Here is an 18,187-nt window from a genome sequence, read left to right on the forward strand (position 1 = left end):
GTGTCTCACCTGTGTCAGTGTCTCACCTGTATCTGTGTCTCACCTGTTTCAGTGTCTCACCTGTATCTGTGTCTCACTTGTGTCAGTGTCTCACCTGTATCTGTGTCTCACCTGTGTCAGTGTCTCACCTGTTTCAGTGTCTCACCTGTATCTGTGTCTCACCTGTGTCAGTGTCTCACCTGTATCTGTGTCTCACCTGTGTCAGTGTCTCACCTGTATCTGTGTCTCACCTGTGTCAGTGTCTCACCTGTTTCAGATCCAGGGTGATGGTGGTCCAATGAAACTGTTGTCCATTCTTGATACTTGGACTCTGCCACCACTGATTTGTTCCATCTATGGCATTTGTTATTGGATGACGTTCTGTGCATAGACAAGTTGTGTTACTACTACATTCAACTGAGGAGTTCTGTGGTACCAAAAATGGATTGGATTTGGTTTATAGTGCACTTGGTGGTTCTGGTTCTGGTCTTGTACCTTTGGACAGTACTGAGTTACCATCACATTTGGGACAGTGGGGGTTTTTGATTCTTCGTCCTGGAACGTGTTCAACCAGTTTACAGTAAACTTCAGGTTCTGGGTCTCCACACGTAGCATTACTGCTGATCACTGCGTTACTGGCCAGATTCAAAATGGCTGGAAACAGACCTGAAACACACAAGATCTGTTAGCATGCTGCTACAATGTTAGCATGCTGCTACAATGTTGGCATGATGCTACAATGTTAGTATGCTGCTACAGTTGTTAGCATCCTGCTACAAATGGAATGAGGGCTACAAAAGAATGAATGAATGAAAGAATAAACGAATGAACGAATGAATGAATGATCAGTTTTTTGCTACAGAGACACATCGTTCAGAGCATCTTGACCAGCTGGATCACCATGTGGCATGGCAGCACTACAGCTATGGACCAAAAACGCCTGAAGATCACCAGGACTACACTGGCCTCTGCAGAGCATCTACCAGCATAGAGTCCACGGTAGAGCTGCCTCTATTACAAATGCTCTATTACCACTCACCCCCAACACGGACTGTTCACACTCCTAGCCTGAGGTGTGAAATGTAGGACTTCAAGACTGAAGAAGTCCTTTTTTCCCACTGCCATCACACTCCTGAACAACTGACAGAGTCTAGAATCATGGACTAACTGTTCACTTTTTCTGGTTCTCTTTACATTTCAGTTCATTGCTTACATTCTCAATTGCACATTGATATTTGCACTAGTTATTTCATATTTTGTATTATATGTATCTTTTATATTCTATTTCTAAGATGTTTTATATTGTTAGACTTTTGGGTGGACGGTAAAAGAAGAATTTCATTGGACAGGGAAACATGTTTCTACACTGAGCATGTGACAGTAAACTCTTTGAATCATGAATCTTGCATCAGACAGACAGGCAGGTAGACAGTCATGATCCTTGTGATCATGTGACGCCTGTGAAAGTTTCTCTTAAGAGAAATGAACAAACACATTTTGTACAACTTGTCAATGTAACACACACAGACACAAACTTGTTGGCTATCGTTGTGAGGACATTCATTGACCTAATACACTCCCTAACCCTAACCATGACCTAATTTAACCTTTACCCTAAAACCAAGTCTTAACCCTCAGACAGTGTTTTAAAGAAGTGAGGACCGGTCAAAATGTCCTCACTTTACACAAATATCCTCACTACAATAGTGTAAACCTCAAACTGGTCCTCAGAAAGATAGCTATACACGAGCACACACACTTAACACATAGTATTGACTCAGCTGCTGCCTCCTGCTGAAATTCTGGTGTAAAACAGCTCTGGTTGAGAGTCACACCTGAGTAATCAGATTACACATGTCCATGTTAGAGTCCAGGTGTGAACACTGATCTGGTGTCAGTCCACATGTGGAGGTGGTCTGGGACACATGTGACCTCCTTCCTTTGGTAGTGTGAACACACAATGAGTCCTGGGTCACATTAAAGACCACCTACTCAACAGGGCTGATCTGTGGAAGAGGAGTTTAACTCATTCATTCAACCACTAGTAGAAATGATCACATGAATCAGTGATGTCTGTTCATTAGTAATGAGAGCCTTTTAAAAGATTCTGGTCTTGGAGCTGAGAACCAAACTAAACTAGAAACTAATCTGAACTAGAATCAACAAATGAAAGTACTGAATGTGAGTAGGATGAGTTTGAATCATCATTCAGTTCATTATTGATGTGATCATGTTGATGTCTTTATTTCCTTTATCGTCAGAGATGATTGTTTCTCAGCAGTGACGTTACTCTGAGGTTCAACAGCTGTTGATGGTTCTGATCCAGCGGTAGGTAGAGATCCATTAGAGACAGCAGCTGGTATAATATTCTACTGACCACATGATGGCACGATCTCTAGTGCTGGCTGGAGACGCATATGGAGACACATTTTAATTAAGACCAGGACGGAGCCACAAAGACTCGTCACCAGAGGAAATAAAACAAAGAGCTGCTGAAGGTGAATGTGAACGCAGAGTGATAACATCATGGGTGGTCTTTGTCCCTCAGAGCTCTGTGGGGGAGGTGGGGGAGGTTATAAAGTTTGTGGGGGTTGGTAGTTATTTTGTTGGTGAGGGAGGAGTGTGATTGTTTATTGACACACAGATGCAGTTTATCTGCTGCTGATTCAATCGGACTGAAATTCTTCATTTAAAAGTCTATGGACCTTTAAAACAGATCAGAGGTCACGAGGAAAGTTTTCTAAAATCAGAACAAACTGAACTTTACAGACGACCAAACACAGATAACAGCGCTGTGTTTGTGTCTGATTCACTCATCAAGGATGAACTCAAAAAACAAAGAGCCAGCCATCAGCCCAGAGGATGGTTTAACCACCACAAGCACATGTTTCTGTCTCGGTGAGAACTCTCCACTCAGTTTAACCCCCACATTTAGAACCTAAAACCAAGTGTGAACTGGTTTTACAATCAGAAACATGACCCCACAACCCAATGAAAACCATTCACAGAGTTTGAATCAAAGTCTTCAACAGAAATAAAATAATTAGACGTATCGACTGAGCAATGGCTGAAAGATAAACACTCGACAAACTGAGTAAATCTGATCAAGTTTAGTCCAGAACAGTCTGGAACCCAGTAGAGTCTGGTAGAACCCTGTGGAAACCAAGTGTCTTACCTCTCTGCTGAGCTGCAGCTCCATGCATCATCATCATCATCATCATCATCATCATCATGGTCATGATCAGCAGTAGCAGCTTCATCTCTGCAGACGTGGACCCAGCGATGTGAACCAGGATTAACTGGACGATGGTTGTGCTTCAGAGGAATGTGTTGCTAAAGAGTCTCTGCTGGAACGCCACTCACTCTCTAGCTCTCTCTACCCCTCTCTCTCTCTCTCATTCATTCAGCTCAATAAGGGGTGGGGGGGGGGGGGGGGGCAGACTGTACCATCTGACCTCCTGGTGCATGTGTGTGTGTGTGTGTGTGCATTGGGGGGTCTGCATTTTTGAAGCTTTAAAGATGTTCATAAACAACAAAAGTGGAGTAAAGAAAAATGTTGCTGCTTAGATTAACTAGTTTTTAAAAGGGCTCTTCTTTCAGTTTGGTTCTGATTAATTCATGAAGTCCACATTAAACGTTCCTGATCAACTGGAGTAGAAGAAGTCATGAGGAGCCAAACGTTTCATCCACATGGGAGAAATAAGTGTTTCTTCTGTCTGAATAGCAAAGCAATAAACTCTGAGCACATCAACAGATTATTTTTCTCTCAGAGTAAATTTAAAGGGTTAAACCTGTGAAAACAGCGTCTGCTCCTTTAACTGTCGCCCCTCATTCAGATCAAACTATTGTCTGGGGCTGGAGGGTGGACCATACCATCTGTTAGAGGGGGGTGCTTTTGTCTTTCTCTCTCTCTTCACTTCTTGTGTTTGTTGTCAACACTAAATTCAAATGGATGAAATGAGAGAGAAACTCTAAGAAACTAAAAACTAAGTTTTAAATCTGTTGATTAGGTGGAGGTCCTCATTGCTCAAAGCACATCTGAGTCTTTAAGTCTCACATTAACACCTGTCCTGAGTAATCTGATTACACATGTCCATGTTAGAGTCCAGGTGTGAACACTGATCTGGTCTCTAGAGTCCAGGTGAAACAGGTCCAGGTATGAACACAGATCTGGTCTCTAGAGTCCAGGTTAAACAGGTCCAGGTGTGAACACTGATCTGGTGTCAGTCCACATGTGGAGGTGGTCTGGGACACATGTGACCTCCTTCCTTTGGTAGTGTGAACACACAATGAGTCCTACTCAACAGGGCTGATCTGTGGAAGAGGAGTTTAACTCATTCATTCAACCACTAGTAGAAATGATCACATGAAAAGGAAAAAGCAGTGTAAATTAAAAAAACAAATGATGTGAAAAAACCCAAATATAAAAATATAAATGAAAATAAAAAATTGATCCAAAAGAATCCCAGAGCTGAGTTAAAATGATCTTTAATCTGAAACAAACTTTGTCTCCATCTGAAGCTAATGAAACAGTTTTCAGCAGAAATGTGACGCTCTATAGTTAAACTGAGTCAGAGCTGAATGTTTAGAATCAGGAGGAGGAATCGTGTGAAACTGATACACCACTGTCTCTGTGTCTCTGTGTGATCTCAGTCCATTTGTGTCACTTGGTCCATAAAAGAGATTTAAACTTTCTCTAATTAATGTTTTCAGTCTGACTTTTATTTTGAAGAAGAATTTATCTGAAGAAGAACATCTGCTTCCTACAGCAACTACATCAACATGTTTCAGAGACATATCTGACTCTTTACTGCAGCACATTCAGTCACTTCAACCAGTTACTACGTGAAAGTTCATCACAGGTTGTCAACAGGTAATAAACTGGAGCTTCCAGTCAGACTCAGTGTCCATGAACACATCAAGAATGTCCTCCATGTCTCCATCTATTGGACTGATAGTTGAAGTACAGCAGCTGATGGAGAATGTGATGTTCAGATGAATGAGGTGTGTTTCCTCTCCAGATGAAAGGAGAAAGTGTGAGTTGATGGACCAGAGTGAGGACAGACAAGAGGGTGTCCGTCACTCTACTACCCCTCTATGTGGGGAACAGAGAGAGCCCCCCCATTCCTCCTAGCGTCACGTGAGTAAGCGTATTGCGTCATTTCCTGCTTCTGCACCGTGTGGTATTGCTGTTTACAGAGTGTTAGCTTCGCTCAAATTCCAAAAAACGTTCTGTTTATTGCGGGGAATTCTTACGTATCTTCAACCACCTGTCCTCTATAGCTACTTTTTGAACCACACACTCTCTCTTCTAATCAACTTTGTCTGCTAACGTTAGCGAATTAACCATGGCTTCTCCCTCTGCTTCCCCTTCTCTCTCCTGCATCTCGTGCCACATGTTTAGCTACTCCTCTGCCTCCTTTAGTGGTAATGGTATGTGTAACAAATGTAGTTTATTCGTAGCACTGGAGGCGAGGCTTTCCGAATTGGAAGCACGGTTCCGCACCATTGAAAAACAACCAGCAGCTAGCCAGGGCCCTGTAGCCGGTGCGGACCAACCAAGAGTAGCTCCTGTTAGCATAGCTCCAGTTAGCTGTCCCCCGACAGCTCCCGAGCAGCCGGGAAACCAGGGCGGCTGGGTGACGGTTCGAAGGAAGCATAGTCCCACAAGGCCCGTGGATCACCACCAACCCCTTCACGTCTCCAACCGGTTTTCTCCACTCAGCGACACACCCGCTGAGAAACCAACTCTGGTGATTGGCGACTCTATTTTGCGGAACGTGAAGATAGAGAAACCAGCGACCATAGTTAGATGCATTCCAGGGGCCAGAGCGGGCGACACTAAATCTTACCTTAAACTGCTGGCTAAGGCTAAGGTTAAATACAGTAAAATTGTTATTCACGTCGGCAGTAACGACACCCGGTTACGTCAGTCGGAGGTCACAAAACTTAATGTGGAATCGGTGTGTAAGTTTGCTAAAACTATGTCGGACTCCGTAGTTTTCTCTGGTCCCCTGCCCAACCTGACCAATGATGACATGTTTAGTCGCACGTCGTCATTCCATCGCTGGTTATCTAGGTGGTGTCCAGCAAACAACGTGGCCTTCATTGACAATTGGCACACTTTCTGGGGAAAGCCTGGTCTGATTAGGCGAGATGGCATCCACCCAACTTTAGCGGGTGCTGCTCTCATCTCTAGGAATATGGCCGATTTTATTAACCCCCCGAAACCATGACAACCCAGAGTTCAGACCAGGAGGCGGAGTTGTAGTTTTACACACTTCTCTGCCGCTTCTCAAGGACTGTCTCACACCCAAAACTCTCTAAACTCTATAGATGTTCTGTCTGTTCCCAGATTATTTAAACCAAAAAATAACAACAGAGGAGTTTCTCATAGGAACCTGATTCAAATCAGTACAAGTTCATTGGTAGAACAGAAGAATAGGAAAATTAAATGTGGTCTTTTAAATGTCAGATCTCTCTCATCCAAATCTCTTTTAGTGAATGATCTGATAACTGATCATCAGATTGATCTATTTAGTTTGACTGAAACGTGGCTACAGGATGATGAATATGTTAGTTTAAATGAGTCTACTCCACCCAGTCATAGTAATTATCATATTCCTAGAAGCACAGGTAGAGGAGGAGGAGTGGCAGCAATCTTCCACTCTGATTTATCTATTAATCCTAGACCTAAGGAGAGCTTTAATTCATTTGAAAGTCTTACTCTTAGTCTTCCCCATCCAGACCAGAAAATACAAAAACCAATTCTTTTTGTTGTGGTGTATCGCCCACCTGCTCCTTATTCTGAGTTTTTAGCTGAATTCTCTGAGTTTTTATGTGATTTAGTTCTTAGAACAGATCAAGTCATTATAGTAGGTGACTTTAACATCCATGTTGATGTTGTCAGTGACAGCCTTAGCTCCTCATTTACATCATTATTAGATTCAACTGGCTTTTCTCAGAATGTAAACGGATCAACTCACAGTTTTAATCACACCTTAGATCTTGTCCTAACATATGGCATAGAAACTGAAGGTTTAACAGTATTTACTCATAACCCTCTTTTGTCTGATCATTTCCTCATAATCTTTGAATTTGCAATAATGGATTACACAGGAACTGAAAAGACATTTCATTACAGTAGATGTTTGTCTGACAATGCTGTAACTAGATATAAAGAATTAATTCCTTCTTTATTTACCTCAGTGCCATGTACCAATGTTGTGGACGACAGCAACCACAATTTAACCCCTGCACTAATAGATTATTTTGTCGATGGCACTGCAGCATCGCTTAGTTCAACTTTAAACTTAGTTGCTCCTCTGAAAAAGAAGGTCATAAATAGGAGGAGGCTAGCTCCATGGTATAATTCACAGTTGCGCTGTTTAAAACAGGCAGCCCGAAAGCTAGAAAGAATTTGGCATTCCACTAATTCTGAAGAAGCTCGCATAGCCTGGAAAGATAGTTTAACAACTTATAAAAAAGCTCTCAGTAGTATTAGAACAGCATATTATTCATCATTAATAGAAGAAAACAAGAACAACCCCAGATTTCTTTTCAGCACTGTAGCCAGGCTGACAAAGAGCCACAGCTCTGTTGAGCCATCTATTCCTTTAGCCCACAGTAGTAATGACTTCATGAGCTTCTTTACTAATAAAATTGTCGGCATTAGAGAAAATATTCAAGGCATCCTTCCAACAGCTGTTAAAGATGCAAGTACAGTGACATTAGAAACTTTTGTAAGACCTTATCAATATCTGGAATCCTTCTCCCCAGTAGATCTTCTTGAGCTCTCTTCAACAATTACAGCATCTAAACCATCAACCTGTCTTCTAGATCCAATCCCAACTAAATTGCTCAAAGAAGTTTTTCCATTAATTAACACCTCCATATTGAACCAGATAAATTTATCTTTATTAACAGGATATGTGCCTCAGTCTTTTAAGATTGCTGTAATTAAGCCCTTACTCAAGAAAGCCACTCTAGATCCAGATGTTTTAGCCAACTATAGACCAATCTCCAACCTTCCTTTTATTTCCAAAATTCTAGAAAAAGTTGTTGCTAATCAGTTGTGTGACCACTTAAACAAGAATGGTCTGTTTGAAGAGTTTCAGTCAGGTTTTAGAGTTCATCATAGTACAGAAACAGCTCTGGTTAAAGTTACCAATGATCTCCTCATGGCTTCAGACAGTGGACTTGTCTCTATACTTGTTCTGCTAGATCTTAGTGCTGCATTTGACACTATTGATCATAATATTTTACTACAGAGACTTGAAAGTGAGGTCAAGATTAAAGGAACTGCATTAGACTGGTTTGAATCCTATCTATCTGACAGATTCCAGTTTGTTCATGTCAATAATGATTCCTCTACTTATACAAAAGTAAGTTATGGAGTTCCTCAGGGTTCTGTGCTAGGACCAATACTCTTCACGTTATACATGTTGCCATTAGGCAAGATTATTAGAAAACATGGCATAAACTTTCATTGCTATGCAGATGACACCCAGCTATATTTATCTATGAAACCAGATGAAACTAATCAGTTGGTTAAACTCCAAGCATGCCTTAAAGACATAAAGGCTTGGATGACCTGTAATTTCCTACTCTTAAACTCAGACAAAACAGAAGTTATTGTATTCGGTCCTAAGCATCTCAGAGATTCATTATCTAATCACATGGTGTCTTTGGATGGCATTACCTTGGCCTCCAGTACTACTGTAAAAAACCTTGGTGTTATATTTGATGAGGATATGTCCTTTAAATGTCACATAAAGCAAGTGACCAGGACTGCCTTCTTTCACCTGCGTAATATCGTCAAAATTAGGAACATCCTGTCTCAGAGTGATGCTGAAAAACTAGTTCATGCATTTGTGTCGTCCAGACTGGATTATTGTAATTCATTACTGTCTGGCTGTCCAAATAGCTCTTTAAAAAGCCTCCAGTTGATTCAAAATGCCGCAGCAAGAGCATTGACAGGAATTAGCAAGAGAGATCATATTACTCCAGTTTTAGCTTCTCTTCACTGGCTCCCTTTAAAGTCTAGAATAGAATTTAAAATCCTCCTCCTTACATACAAGGCCCTTAAAGGCCTAGCTCCATCGTATCTTAAAGACCTTATTGTACCATATCATCCCAGCAGATCACTTCGATCTGAAAGTGCAGGCCTACTTGTGGTTCCTAGAATTTCAAAAAGTAGAATGGGAGGTAGAGCTTTCAGCTATCAGGCTCCTCTCCTGTGGAACCAGCTCCCAGTTTGGGTTCGGGAGGCAGACACTCTCTCTATTTTTAAGGTCAGGCTTAAGACTTTCCTTTTTGATCAGGCTTATAGTTAGGGCTGGACTAAACCATCCCTTAGTTATGCTGCTATAGGCCTAGGCTGCTGGGGGACGATGCACCAAACACATGTCCTCCTTCTTTCTTCTCTCTCCTCTCTCGCATCCTCCACTTTCTTTTCTCTGGCACAGAGCTCTTGCCCTCTAATTTCCTATATACTACTAGTCATACAATTCTGTGCTATTACTATGTAGAATGTTTACTGCTGTGTGTGTCCCACCCCCCTTCCCCCCCTTCCCCCCCCTTCCCCCCTCTTCTTGTGAGTATCTCTGGCCTGGAGTTGTGCGTTTCCTGTGGAGCTCTATACTACATCTGTTGTCGTGGTCTCATCAGCCTGCCTAGTCTTCATGGAATCCTGCAGTTATCCACTCCTACCTGAATGAACAATTCTCCAACCTGCCTATGATTCCTCTTACATTTTCAAACTGTCATGTAACATCATCAGTTTATATCATAAGATTCCACATGTACACTTTAGTCAGATATGTGTATCTATGACAGATGTATGTTTATCTTGCTGTTCTCTTCTCTTCTCTCTTTGCTGTTCTCTTCTCTCTTTCTTCTGTCTGTACCCGGCTGGCCTTAGGCAGATGGGTCCCTCCATATGAGCTGGGTTCTGCTCGAGGTTTCTTCCTGTTAAAAGGGAGTTTTTCCTGCCACCATTGCCTTCAGGCTTGCTCTGGGGGTTTCAGGCCGGGTTTTTGTAAAGCGTCTTGAGACGATTTGTATTGTTATTGACGCTATATAAATAAAATTGAATTGAATTGAATTGAACATGAGAACCACACCAAAGCTCAGAGGTGAGAGGACCATCTTCTCCTAGAGTGGACTGGATTCAGTCCAATAAATATTTCAGTCAAAGTTAATGTAGTGTGGAGAGGGTAGCTGGTACCTTGTGTTCTCTACTCCAGAAATGTTCTGGTCATCCAACGCTGCCATAAACTCCCTAACCCTCTCTGGAAGATGTTTCTCCTTGACGCTGTCTCCAGGAAACTTTTCTCTTCTTTTAAATGTTGTTGTTTCGTTGCAGCCTCTGTTTGAGTGGAGTCAGATCAGAAAACTAGACTGGCCCAGGTACCGTTCTGCTACCGATCCATCTCTATTCTCTTATTTGACGGACGGTTATTAACAACATTCACTGTCAATCTCCAGATGAACACAAGAAAAAATCTTCAGGTCTTAACCAGGAAATGAAAACGTCTAAGTGAGGACTACAGAAGACTACTGGGACAATGTTTAGTGGACAGATGAGACCAAAGTAGAATAGTTTGGTTTAAATGAGATGAACCAACACTGCATCATTCCAGCATCAGAACCTCATCCCTCCATCAAACATGGGGGTGCTAATGTCCTGGTTTGGGCCTGTTCTGCTGCATCTGGACCAGGACGGCTTGTCCTCATTGATGGACCAATGAATTCTGAATTCTACCAGTGAACTCTTAAAGAAAATGTCAGGACATCTGTCCATGAGCTGAATGTGAAGAGAAACTGGGTCATGCAGCAAGACAACGAGCCCAAGAACACATGTGGTTCTACAAAAGAACGGTTAAAGAAGAACAAGATGAATGTTTAGGAACGGCCAAGTCAAAGTCCTGACCTTAATCCAATAGAAATGTTGTGGAAGGACCTGAAGCAAGCAGTTGATGTGAGGAAACCCACCAACATCTCAGAACTGAAGTGGTTCTGTTCTGGGCTAAAGTTCCTCCAAGCGTTCATCTGGTTGACTGTTTGTTGCAGCGTAGCCTCGGGTTAGTGGCTCACATCCACAGCCAGACTCAACCACCAGCCCAGCGTCTTCGTCTTCTTAGAGCAAGAGAAGCAGACATGGATGAAGGTTTTAGTCAGAAACGTCCCGGCTGAGAGAGGAAGCTGCAGCTGCAGACAGCGAGCAGCAGAGGGAGACACAGTCCGTTCATGTGTTCATCAGCAGGAATCAGCCTGATCCTGAGCACATGAACCACCAGCACCAGCATTAAGCTTCTGGATGCCGTCCATGCCGTCACTCTGCAGCATCCTGACGCCTTCACTGACCCATCTATTGTATTTATATTTATATATTCTTCTGCTTCGAATCTCAGACATTAAAGTCTGACAAGATGTTTTCTATACTCACATGGAGCTGATGCTTTTCGACTCATGATGATGATGATGGTGATGATGATGATGATGATGATGAAGAAGAAGTAGAAGCTCTGAGTGATTTTAGTGATGTAAAATCAGACGAAGCAGCTGGTGTCCACGACTCTTCACCTCCATCACACGGAAGCTTTCATCTCAACCCGAGTCTGTGCGTGTGTGTGTGGGTGTGTGTGTGTGTGGGTGTGTGTGTGTGGGTGGGTGTGTGTGTGGGTGTGTGTGTGGGTGGGGAGTGGGTGGGGAGTGGGGTGGGGGGTGGGTGTGTGTGTGTCTGTGGTACTTGATTATATCTGATAGAAGTTAAAGTAAAAACATCTGAAAAATTAAATAAAATAAATCACTTTGAATTAAATTATAATAGATAACAGATACATAATAAAATAAAATACAAATGCAAATTAAAATGTTATATTGAATTGAATTGAATTATAAAAACATTAAATCAAATACAATAAAAACAAAAAACTAAATAATGAGATCATGAATGATCAGCAGTTACCAGAAACGTTTTGTTGCTGTTATTGCTGCACAAGGAGGTCACAGCAGAAACTGGAAACAAGGCTTCACTGATATGTAATATTGGCTCATTTTAGTCTAATATTTAGCTTCATGTATTGGGTTCTATTTTTCTACTGTCAGGAATGGTGTAAAATGTTTTGATTCATTTTTACGCAGGAATGTAGAACACATTAAATAAAATAAAACATAAAGAAAAGTAGCATAACACATTTAATATATAAAACCAAATTTAAAATATAAATTAAAATAAAACCTTAAAGGTTTGATTTCAGCTTCAGAAGTGCATAAAAAGATATATTTATTAGGGCCGGGACTTTAACGCGTTAATTAAGATTAATTAATTACACAAAAATAACGCGTTAAACATTTTTTACGCATTTTAATCACACTTCAAGTCAAGTCAAGTCACTTTATTTCGTCTCCCCAGGGAGAAATTTGTATCGGGTATAAGGGAAGTTACTGCATCAACTAACAATACATACACATACCACAGACAACAAACAGCATTGTAAAAAAGAGACAGTCAATGCATAAAAAGTACAAACAAACAACAGACATTTTGCACATGTGCTTGTGCAAAAGAGCATTCATTCTGTTCTGCCTTACATGCCTCACAAACACTCATTCTTGCTTACATAGTCATCCATACATCCAGTCCATTCTATATACATTCCTTCATCTGTACCTCCATACATTCAACCTTAAAAAGTATTTTACTTCCTAGTTTATATACAGTCATGTGTAAATACTCCATTTCTGCATTCAGCCCTGACCATGCGTTACAATCCTACAAAAATATACATTTGTTGTTCCATTGTGCCCATACATACAGCCATGTGAATACATTACTTCCTGAAGTCAATCCTTGTCACTATTTCTCATTGATGAGCTTGATTGACAGGGGGATGAATGAATGTTTGTACCTGTTGTGCTTGCACCACTTATTTTTGCACCGCGGAACGTTTCTCACTGGATGAGTTTCGGCGGACCGATTATACTGGAGCACCAACTAGCGTTCATTACTTCAGACAACAACAAACCACAGTGAACATGAACGAAGAAGCTGATGAGACCGCTTTGGTTGGCCCCGTGGATGGGAAATTTAGTCATTATTCAATGGTATACTAAAAATCCATATGAAAAAAATTACTTCTCACTGTTCTCAGGTCAAATATTTATATGCGATTAAAATGTGATTAATTTCGATTAATTAATTACAAAGCCTGTAATTAATTAGATTTTTTTTTTTAATCGAGTCCCGGCCCTAATATTTATAGATGCAGATGTGGAGTTGCAGTAATAAATAGGAACACATCATAGCACAAATATAACAACCAGAAATAAATGATGACTAACTCCAGTGATAAATTTTATCATGTGCAGGACGCATTAAGGCCAAAAGTCTGTGGACGCCAGCATCTGTCTGGTGGTTCAGAGAATCCTTCATCCTGGTCTCGTTTCCTCTCTACTCTGCTTTCATCTTTCCTCTTAGCTTCTCTAGCTCTCTGCCTGTCTTCCTAATGCCCTCTTGTTTAGTCTCAGAGCTGAAAGGCCACCTGCTCACCTCCTCCTCCTCCTCCTCTTAATCTTCCTCATGTTTTTTCCTTTTCTTTCACATCTGTCATCCCGTTATGATTCCAACATTTGAAAAATGGTCAGCAGAATGTGAGCATGTGAACGTCCGTGTTGCAGATGGAGCTAGCATGCTAACAAGCTAACGCTGGCTGCCATGGTGAAGGACAGAACCGACTCCACATCCTTCTGTTCGTGTCTTTGACTTTCTGTCAGATAAGGAAACACTAGAATCATGTGATTATTTTTAGAGTGTTGTCATAAAGACAATCAAGGACATTAGAGTCAGACTCGACACTGTAAGTGATGTTCTGGGGTTAGGGTTAGGGTTAGGGTCAGTAGAATGACGCTGAGCGGCTGCACTGCATCATGGGAGTATTGTTTTGGTTCAGACTGCAGGAGAAAGTGTTTACAGCCAACAGGACAAGGACAGGTGAGCGTCCAGGTGTGTCTCGGCCTCTCAAGTTACCTGAGTTTGGATCAAACACTCTAAGTTTGTTTTCTGTTTCCATCGGTTCATTAACTCAGTGGAAGGACAGAGGACAGTCTGCTTCATCTCGTTGATATCCAGCCTTCCTTTCATTTCTGGAACTAATCATGTTTGAAAAGTTTCTGGTTTAATTTTTAAAGTTACTAACGGTTACCTTATGAATTCAGGCAATGGACTCTGGTTCTAACCACGTATCATCTCTTCTTCTGTGGTTGTAACAACATTTCATCTCTTCTTCTCTGCTGCTTCCAGCGTTTCAATTCAATTCAATTCAATTCGATTTTATTTATATAGCGTCAATAACAATACAAATTGTCTCAAGACCCTTTACAAAGTCCAGCCTGAAACCCCCAGAGCAGCCTGAAGGCAACGGTGGCAAGAAAAACTCCCTTTTAACAGGAAGAAACCTCGAGCAGAACCAGAACCAGAACCAGCTCATATGGAGGGACCATCTGCCTAAGGCCAGCCGGGTACAGACAGAAGAAAGAGAGAAGAGAACAGCAAGATAAACATACATCTGTCATAGATACACATATCTGACTAAAGTGTACATGTGGAATCTTATGATACAAACTGATGATGTTACATGACAGTTTGAAAATGTAAGAGGAATCATAGGCAGGTTGGAGAACTGTTCATTCAGGTAGGAGTGGATAACTGCAGGATTCCATGAAGACTGGGCAGGCTGATGAGACCGCGACAACAGATGTAGTATGGAGCTCCACAGGAAATACACAACTCCAGGCCAGAGATACTCACAAGAAGATGTTTCATCTCTTCTTCTGTGGTTTCTGCAGGGTTTAGTTGCCCCCATGTTGCCGTCTCGCCCCCATCCATCCTCTACGTTGTTTACTAACAGCCAGCTGATCAGAGATCTGATTATCAGATCAAATCTTCACAAGAACGTCTTCAAACGTCCCAGCAGTGACCGTCAGTATCCCCTTGATCACATCCTGATAAATTAAACGAATTACATTCAGAGCCACAGGTCATGTGACACACACCTCTGATATGCCATATATGGTCAACATTTCCCTTCAGGGCTCTAAAGCCACACCTCCAGTCACCAACAAGGAAAAGAAAAGTGATGAAGGACGAATAAAGATAAAAAGTTTGAATGTAATTGCTGAGTTGTTGAGGTCAGAGAGAAGAAACATATCAGCTGTTTAATGTCTGCAAACAAAAATGATGTGTTTCATCCCAGCAATGATCATTAGAAGAATCTGACTGGATGAATTTAAAGGATCAGAGATGGTCCAAGCTCTAAGACGTTCAACCAGCGACTGTCAGTGACGTCACATGACCTGGTCACACCTGTTTAACGTCTGCAGTGGATGACGATAAATCCAACCTATTATTATTATTATTATTATTATTATTATTAAGAAGAAGAAGAAGAAAAACCACAACGGGGAAACTGCAGTTTGCAACAGCATACAGAAAGGGCAGAAAGAAATAACAAGAGTAAAAAGAGTAGCGTCAAAGAGATAAATAATGAAATAGAAGAGGATAATAAAATTTCACAGATTGGATTGTGACAAATTGTGCAGACTGGTGTAACTGGGTTTTGAAGTTTTTACACCTTGTGGTGTATTAATACTGCACATATATCAGGAGTGTTGGTTGTGGAGCGTAACAGCAGCAGGAAGCAAAGACCTTCGGTATCTTCACACATGGAGGGTGAAGCAGTCTGTCGCTGAAGCTGCTCCTCAGTCCCGTCAGGTCTCCATGCAGGGGGTGGGACTCATTGTCCAGCATGGAGGACACTTTAGCCAGGACTCTCCTGTCACCCACCTCCCTCACTGAGTCCAAGGGACAGCCCAGGACAGAGCTGGACTATTATTAACTAATACTCTTGAGAACCAAAAGTAAAAAGAAAAATAAGTGAAAATAGAATACAAGTAAAAATCTAGTAAAGTATCACGGTGGACAAGATGTCTTGCGGTAACTTCAAGGCACTAAATGGGCAGGCCCCAACCTACATCACCGACCTTGTACAGCCCTACTCAGTGCAAAGGTCCCTGAGATCCTCAGGTAAAGGGCTTCTCCATGCGCCGCGTTCTCGGCTCAAACAAAGGGGTGATAGAGCTTTTGAAGTTGCTGCTCCACGTCTGTGGAACCAGCTCCCCCTGGATATTAGATCTGCCCCTCCATTTCTGCGTTCAAATCCAGGCTAAAAACTCACTTTTACTCCCTGGCCTTCCTTGTTCCCTAATCCTGTACTCCTGCTTATCATATGTGGTTCCTTTTAATTATGTTTTTATGACTAATGGTCCAATGTGTTTTTCTGTATTATTTGTTTTAATCCTTGTTATCCACTGTACAGCACTTTGGTCAGTCTATGCTGTGTTTAAATGTGCTTTATAAATTAAATTTACTTACTTACTTACTTACTTTACTTCTTCTCTGCGAGAAATGTCTGTAGCAGCTAAAACCTCTCTGCAGTGAGCGTCCCCTGGTGGCTCAGTGCAGCTACTGCTCACATACCCTAGTCTCCATACCGTGTCCATCTATTTATTCTGGGGTTTATGTTCTGCACCACATCGCTGTGACACAGGTCACTAATTTAATGTTGTCTTTCATAATTCAAACCCGGTGAGATCACAGGTGTGTGTAGTAGTAAGCTAGCAGCAGTGGTGTTAGCCTAACTAGCATAAACGACATTCCTGCTGTGGATCAGTGACAAGGACAAAGAAACAGATTCATCATGTGACACCAAGTAACACACCTGAGACACCTGGAGGAGCAGGGACATGTCCGTCAGCTCAACCTCAACCAGACAGATAACCATTAGATTACAGGAGACACACAGGTGAGACAGAAAGGTGAGACGGAAGACAAGACGCACAGGTGAGACGGACACTTGAGACAGGTGAGGAGACACACAGGTGAGACAGGAGATAGACACACAGGTGAGACAGAAGACAAGACACATAGGTGAGGAGACAGATCAGGAAGTGATCATCAGGTGAGTCAGAGATCTCAGGTGAGATTAGAAGTTGAACCATTTGACTTCTAGAGAATGAAGAATGAGTCATGTGACGTCTCCTACACCGAGTCGTGACGTCTCCTACACCGAGTCGTGATGTCTCCTACACCAAGTCATGTGACTTCTCCAGCACCGAGTCATGTGATGTCTCCAACACCGAGTCGTGACATCTCCTACACCGAGTCGTGATGTCTCCTACACCAAGTCATGTGACTTCTCCAGCACCGAGTCATGTGATGTCTCCTACACCGAGTCGTGATGTCTCCTACACCGAGTCGTGACGTCTCCTACACCGAGTCGTGACGTCTCCTACACCGAGTCGTGATGTCTCCTACACCAAGTCATGTGATGTCTCCTACACCGAGTCGTGACGTCTCCTACACCGAGTCGTGATGTCTCCTACACCAAGTCATGTGATGTCTCCCACACCAAGTCATGTGATGTCTCCCACACCAAGTCATGTGATGTCTCCTACACCAAGTCATGAAATGTCTCCTACACCGAGTCATGTGATGTCTCCTACACCTAGTCATGATATGTCTCCTACACCGAGTCATGCGATGTCTCCTACACCTAGTCATGATATGTCTCCTACACCGAGTCATGTGATGTCTCCTACACCTAGTCATGATATGTCTCCTACACCAAGCCATGTGATGTTTCCTACACCAAGTCATGAAATGTCTCCTACACCGAGTCATGTGATGTCTCCTACACCTAGTCATGATATGTCTCCTACACCAAGCCATGTGATGTTTCCTACACCAAGTCATGAAATGTCTCCTACACCGAGTCATGTGATGTCTCCTACACCTAGTCATGATATGTCTCCTACACAAAGTCATGTGATGTCTTCTACACCGAGTCATGTGATGTCTCCTACACCGAGTCATGCGATGTCTCCTACACCAAGTCATGTGATGTCTCCAACACAAAGTCATGTGATGTCTCCTACACCAAGTCATGTGATGTCTCCTACACCGAGTCATGCGATGTCTCCTACACAAAGTCATGCGATGTCTCCTACACCAAGTCATGAAATGTGTCCTACACCAAGTCATGCAATGTCTCCTACACCAAGTCATGTGCTGTCTCCTACACCGAGTAATGAGATTTCGCCAACCCTAGTCATGTCATGTCTCCAACACCGACACAGAGTCATGTGA

The 18,187-nt window shown here is 42.2% G+C and overlaps 1 pseudogene across 1 annotated transcript in view; it reads right to left on the reverse strand.

Moving 5' to 3' along the window:
* LOC311503688 (laminin subunit alpha-1-like) overlaps positions 1–18,187 on the reverse strand; it is a 48,454-nt pseudogene that overhangs the window by 27,192 nt on the left and 3,075 nt on the right. The window contains exons 3-4 of the transcript in view: positions 475–661; positions 248–360 (exon numbers count right to left, since the gene is read on the reverse strand). The product of the transcript in view is annotated as a laminin subunit alpha-1-like (transcript). The remainder of the gene's footprint in view (positions 1–247; positions 361–474; positions 662–18,187) is intronic.

This window comes from Chelon labrosus, assembly GCF_963514085.1.
Source record: "Chelon labrosus genome assembly, chromosome: 18".
In the NCBI taxonomy this organism is placed as follows: Eukaryota; Metazoa; Chordata; class Actinopteri; order Mugiliformes; family Mugilidae; genus Chelon; species Chelon labrosus.